The sequence below is a fragment of the Dunckerocampus dactyliophorus genome, unplaced genomic scaffold (assembly GCF_027744805.1).
Source record: "Dunckerocampus dactyliophorus isolate RoL2022-P2 unplaced genomic scaffold, RoL_Ddac_1.1 HiC_scaffold_47, whole genome shotgun sequence".
Classification (NCBI taxonomy): Eukaryota; Metazoa; Chordata; class Actinopteri; order Syngnathiformes; family Syngnathidae; genus Dunckerocampus; species Dunckerocampus dactyliophorus.
The window spans coordinates 43,363-48,797 of NW_026559883.1; positions in this window are offsets into that span (position 1 = coordinate 43,363).

Sequence of the window (5,435 nt, forward strand, 5' to 3'; positions counted from 1 at the left end):
AAAAGGGTGGAAAAATGGCAAAGTGTCAAGGGAGAAATTCAGAAACTCAGGCCGAGCTGCCTGGAGCCCAGGGGCGGCTGCAAAGTCTGTGGAGAGCCGCTGTGTCCCTGGATGAAATGAGAAAAAAGGTGAAAAAATGGCAAAGTGTCAAGGGAGAAATTCAGAAACCCATGCCTAGGGTCCTGGAGCCCAGGGGCCGCGGGAAAGTCTGTGGAGAGCCGCTGTGTCCCTGGATGAAATGAGAAAAAAGGTGAAAAAATGGCAAAGTGTCAAGGGAGAAATTCAGAAACCCATGCCTAGGGTCCTGGAGCCCAGGGGCCGCGGGAAAGTCTGTGGAGAGCCGCTGTGTCCCTGGATGAAATGAGAAAAAAGGTGAAAAAATGGCAAAGTGTCAAGGGAGCTAGGCAGAAACCCATGCCTAGGGTCCTGGAGACCAGGGGCCGCGGGAAAGTCTGTGGAGAGCCGCTGTGTCCCTGGATGAAATGAGAAAAAAGGTGAAAAAATGGCAAAGTGTCAAGGGAGCTAGGCAGAAACCCATGCCTAGGGTCCTGGAGCCCAGGGGCGGTTCTAAAGTCTGTGAGAGCCGCTGTTGCCCTGGATGAAATGAGAAAAAAGGTGAAAAAATGGCAAAGTGTCAAGGGAGCTAGGCAGAAACCCATGCCTAGGGTCCTGGAGCCCAGGGGCCGCGGGAAAGTCTGTGGAGAGCCGCTGTGTCCCTGGATGAAATGAGAAAAAAGGTGAAAGAGTAACAAAGTGTCAAGGGAGAAATTCAGAAACCCAGGCCGAGCTGCCTGGAGCCCAGGGGCGGCTGCAAAGTCTGTGGAGAGCCGCTGTGTCCCTGGATGAAATGAGAAAAAAGGTGAAAAAATGGCAAAGTGTCAAGGGAGAAATTCAGAAACCCAGGCCGAGCTGCCTGGAGCCCAGGGGCGGCTGTAAAGTCTGTGGAGTGCCGCTGTGTCCCTGGATGAAATGAGAAAAAGGGTGAAAAAATGGCAAAGTGTCAAGGGAGAAATTCAGAAACTCAGGCCGAGCTGCCTGGAGCCCAGGGGCGGCTGCAAAGTCTGTGGAGTGCCGCTGTGTCCCTGGATGAAATGAGAAAAAGGGTGGAAAAATGGCAAAGTGTCAAGGGAGAAATTCAGAAACCCAGGCCGAGCTGCCTGGAGCCCAGGGGCGGCTGTAAAGTCTGTGGAGTGCCGCTGTGTCCCTGGATGAAATGAGAAAAAGGGTGAAAAAATGGCAAAGTGTCAAGGGAGAAATTCAGAAACTCAGGCCGAGCTGCCTGGAGCCCAGGGGCGGCTGCAAAGTCTGTGGAGTGCCGCTGTGTCCCTGGATGAAATGAGAAAAAGGGTGGAAAAATGGCAAAGTGTCAAGGGAGAAATTCAGAAACCCAGGCCGAGCTGCCTGGAGCCCAGGGGCGGCTGCAAAGTCTGTGGAGAGCCGCTGTGTCCCTGGATGAAATGAGAAAAAAGGTGAAAAAATGGCAAAGTGTCAAGGGAGAAATTCAGAAACCCAGGCCGAGCTGCCTGGAGCCCAGGGGCGGCTGCAAAGTCTGTGGAGAGCCGCTGTGTCCCTGGATGAAATGAGAAAAAAGGTGAAAAAATGGCAAAGTGTCAAGGGAGAAATTCAGAAACCCAGGCCGAGCTGCCTGGAGCCCAGGGGCGGCTGCAAAGTCTGTGGAGAGCCGCTGTGTCCCTGGATGAAATGAGAAAAAAGGTGAAAAAATGGCAAAGTGTCAAGGGAGAAATTCAGAAACTCAGGCCGAGCTGGCTGGAGCCCAGGGGCGGCTGCAAAGTCTGTGGAGAGCCGCTGTGTCCCTGGATGAATTGAGAAAAAGGGTGAAAAAATGGCAAAGTGTCAAGGGAGAAATTCAGAAACTCAGGCCGAGCTGCCTGGAGCCCAGGGGCGGTTCTAAAGTGTGTGGAGAGCCGCTGTGTCCCTGGATGAATTGAGAAAAAGGGTGAAAAAATGGCAAAGTGTCAGGGGAGAAATTCAGAAACCCAGGCCGAGCTGCCTGGAGCCTCAAAGCGGATAGAAATAGCGTGGAGAGCCGCTGTTAAGCCAGACGCCCTCTGGCGGACACAGGCAGGAGTTGCAGTAAATGCATTGAAGTCAATGGGCGAGAGTAACCCATGCCTTGCGTCCTGGAGCCCAGGGGCGGTTCTAAAGTGTGTGGAGAGCCGCTGTTGCCCTGGATGAAATGAGAAAAAGGGTGGAAAAATGGCAAAGTGTCAAGGGAGAAATTCAGAAACTCAGGCCGAGCTGCCTGGAGCCCAGGGGCGGTTCTAAAGCATGTGAGAGCCGCTGTTGCCCTGGATGAAATGAGAAAAAAGGTGAAAAAATGGCAAAGTGTCAAGGGAGAAATTCAGAAACCCATGCCTAGGGTCCTGGAGCCCAGGGGCGGCTGTAAAGTCTGTGGAGAGCCGCTGTGTCCCTGGATGAAATGAGAAAAAAGGTGAAAAAATGGCAAAGTGTCAAGGGAGCTAGGCAGAAACCCATGCCTAGGGTCCTGGAGCCCAGGGGCCGCTCTAAAGTCTGTGAGAGCCGCTGTTGCCCTGGATGAAATGAGAAAAAAGGTGAAAAAATGGCAAAGTGTCAAGGGAGCTAGGCAGAAACCCATGCCTAGGGTCCTGGAGCCCAGGGGCCGCGGGAAAGTCTGTGGAGAGCCGCTGTGTCCCTGGATGAAATGAGAAAAAAGGTGAAAAAGTAACAAAGTGTCAAGGGAGAAATTCAGAAACTCAGGCCGAGCTGCCTGGAGCCCAGGGGCGGATGCAAAGTCTGTGGAGAGCCGCTGTGTCCCTGGATGAAATGAGAAAAAAGGTGAAAAAATGGCAAAGTGTCAAGGGAGCTAGGCAGAAACCCATGCCTACGGTCCTGGAGCCCAGGGGCCGCGGGAAAGTCTGTGGAGAGCCGCTGTGTCCCTGGATGAAATGAGAAAAAGGGTGAAAAAATGGCAAAGTGTCAAGGGAAAAATTCAGAAACCCGTGCCTAGGGTCCTGGAGCCCAGGGGCGGCTGTAAAGTCTGTGGAGAGCCGCTGTGTCCCTGGATGAAATGAGAAAAAGGGTGGAAAAATGGCAAAGTGTCAAGGGAGCTAGGCAGAAACCCATGCCTAGGGTCCTGGAGCCCAGGGGCGGTTCTAAAGCCTGTGAGAGCCGCTGTTGCCCTGGATGAAATGAGAAAAAAGGTGAAAAAATGGCAAAGTGTCAAGGGAGCTAGGCAGAAACCCATGCCTAGGGTCCTGGAGCCCAGGGGCGGTTCTAAAGTCTGTGAGAGCCGCTGTTGCCCTGGATGAAATGAGAAAAAAGGTGAAAAAATGGCAAAGTGTCAAGGGAGCTAGGCAGAAACCCATGCCTAGGGTCCTGGAGCCCAGGGGCCGCGGGAAAGTCTGTGGAGAGCCGCTGTGTCCCTGGATGAAATGAGGAAAAAGGTGAAAAAATGGCAAAGTGTCAAGGGAGAAATTCAGAAACCCATGCCTTGCGTCCTGGAGCCCAGGGGCGGTTCTAAAGTCTGTGAGAGCCGCTGTGTCCCTGGATGAAATGAGAAAAAGGGTGAAAAAATGGCAAAGTGTCAAGGGAGAAATTCAGAAACTCAGGCCGAGCTGCCTGGAGCCCAGGGGCGGTTCTAAAGTCTGTGAGAGCCGCTGTGTCCCTGGATGAAATGAGAAAAAGGGTGAAAAAATGGCAAAGTGTCAAGGGAGCTAGGCAGAAACCCATGCCTAGGGTCCTGGAGCCCAGGGGCCGCGGGAAAGTCTGTGGAGAGCCGCTGTTGCCCTGGATGAAATGAGAAAAAAGGTGAAAAAATGGCAAAGTGTCAAGGGAGCTAGGCAGAAACCCATGCCTAGGGTCCTGGAGCCCAGGGGCCGCGGGAAAGTCTGTGGAGTGCCGCTGTGTCCCTGGATGAAATGAGAAAAAGGGTGAAAAAATGGCAAAGTGTCAAGGGAGAAATTCAGAAACTCAGGCCGAGCTGCCTGGAGCCCAGGGGCGGCTGCAAAGTCTGTGGAGTGCCGCTGTGTCCCTGGATGAAATGAGAAAAAGGGTGGAAAAATGGCAAAGTGTCAAGGGAGAAATTCAGAAACCCAGGCCGAGCTGCCTGGAGCCCAGGGGCGGCTGCAAAGTCTGTGGAGAGCCGCTGTGTCCCTGGATGAAATGAGAAAAAAGGTGAAAAAATGGCAAAGTGTCAAGGGAGAAATTCAGAAACCCAGGCCGAGCTGCCTGGAGCCCAGGGGCGGCTGTAAAGTCTGTGGAGTGCCGCTGTGTCCCTGGATGAAATGAGAAAAAAGGTGAAAAAATGGCAAAGTGTCAAGGGAGCTAGGCAGAAACCCATGCCTAGGGTCCTGGAGCCCAGGGGCGGTTCTAAAGTCTGTGAGAGCCGCTGTGTCCCTGGATGAATTGAGAAAAAGGGTGAAAAAATGGCAAAGTGTCAAGGGAGAAATTCAGAAACTCAGGCCGAGCTGCCTGGAGCCCAGGGGCGGCTGTAAAGTCTGTGGAGAGCCGCTGTGTCCCTGGATGAAATGAGAAAAAGGGTGAAAAAATGGCAAAGTGTCAAGGGAAAAATTCAGAAACCCATGCCTAGGGTCCTGGAGCCCAGGGGCGGTTCTAAAGTGTGTGGAGAGCCGCTGTGTCCCTGGATGAATTGAGAAAAAGGGTGAAAAAATGGCAAAGTGTCAAGGGAGAAATTCAGAAACTCAGGCCGAGCTGCCTGGAGCCCAGGGGCGGTTCTAAAGTGTGTGGAGAGCCGCTGTGTCCCTGGATGAATTGAGAAAAAGGGTGAAAAAATGGCAAAGTGTCAAGGGAGCTAGGCAGAAACCCATGCCTAGGGTCCTGGAGCCCAGGGGCGGCTGCAAAGTCTGTGGAAAGCCGCTGTTGCCCTGGATGAAATGAGAAAAAGGGTGAAAAAATGGCAAAGTGTCAAGGGAGCTAGGCAGAAACCCATGCCTAGGGTCCTGGAGCCCAGGGGCGGCTGCAAAGTCTGTGGAGAGCCGCTGTGTCCCTGGATGAAATGAGAAAAAAGGTGGAAAAATGGCAAAGTGTCAAGGGAGCTAGGCAGAAACCCATGCCTAGGGTCCTGGAGCCCAGGGGCGGCTGCAAAGTCTGTGGAGAGCCGCTGTGTCCCTGGATGAAATGAGAAAAAGGGTGAAAAAATGGCAAAGTGTCAAGGGAGCTAGGCAGAAACCCATGCCTAGGGTCCTGGAGCCCAGGGGCCGCGGGAAAGTCTGTGGAGAGCCGCTGTTGCCCTGGATGAAATGAGAAAAAAGGTGAAAAAATGGCAAAGTGTCAAGGGAGAAATTCAGAAACCCATGCCTAGGGTCCTGGAGCCAAGGGGCCGCGGGAAAGTCTGTGGAGAGCCGCTGTGTCCCTGGATGAAATGAGAAAAAAGGTGAAAAAATGGCAAAGTGTCAAGGGAGAAATTCAGAAACCCATGCCTAGGGTCCTGGAGC